Genomic DNA, 718 nt, shown 5'->3' with positions numbered 1-718 from the left:
ACTGCAGAAATGGGCTCAAGCGTGTCAGAGATGATAAAGATAGCACAGGATTGAAAAGGGTTGTTCAGAGAGTTGCTATGAGTCCTGCTTGACTCAATGGCACCTAACAACAAAATAGATGAGAGCACTGTGAGTCTGAATTGGCTGGATGTTACAGGATTTTCTGATTTTTCTTTTAATGGCTTTTCCAGAATTCCACAGAATCCTGGCCTCTTGCTAATGCACGGAAGAAGCAATTGGGTGGTTAAGGGTGGTGGATCTTCTAGTGCAGAGGGCACTGTGTGTTGAATGACTTATCACTCTGATTTAGGATATAAAATATCTAGCAAATAGTTAAAGCTTTAGAAACACAATAGTGTTTCTCAGGCCAGTTCTTAATTGTTTTTGGCCAAACAATCTTGTAGGTTGTAGAGTCCTGGTGTGTCCACTTGCCATACAGAGGTAACTTGTGGTTGCTGTGAAGCTAAACACTGACATGGTGTGTCAAATGCGATAATGGTTACCCATGGAGGACAGTGTTTGATGGGGCTCCCCAATTAAAACAAACTTGGAAGCAGTAATGGTATCCACTTCTGTAAATAGCTTGCCACTGAAAACCTTATGAACTTGGAGAAAGAATGAAAGTGACGCAAGAGTCAAGGACTTTCATTCATAGGGTTGCTATAAGTCGCCTATGACTTGACAGAACTTAACAACAGCTAGTAAATAAAAACTTTAA

Source organism: Elephantulus edwardii, unplaced genomic scaffold (genome assembly GCF_000299155.1).
Source record: "Elephantulus edwardii isolate Elephantulus edwardi_28Jun2011 unplaced genomic scaffold, EleEdw1.0 scaffold00433, whole genome shotgun sequence".
In the NCBI taxonomy this organism is placed as follows: Eukaryota; Metazoa; Chordata; class Mammalia; order Macroscelidea; family Macroscelididae; genus Elephantulus; species Elephantulus edwardii.
This window is presented reverse-complemented; position numbering follows the sequence as displayed.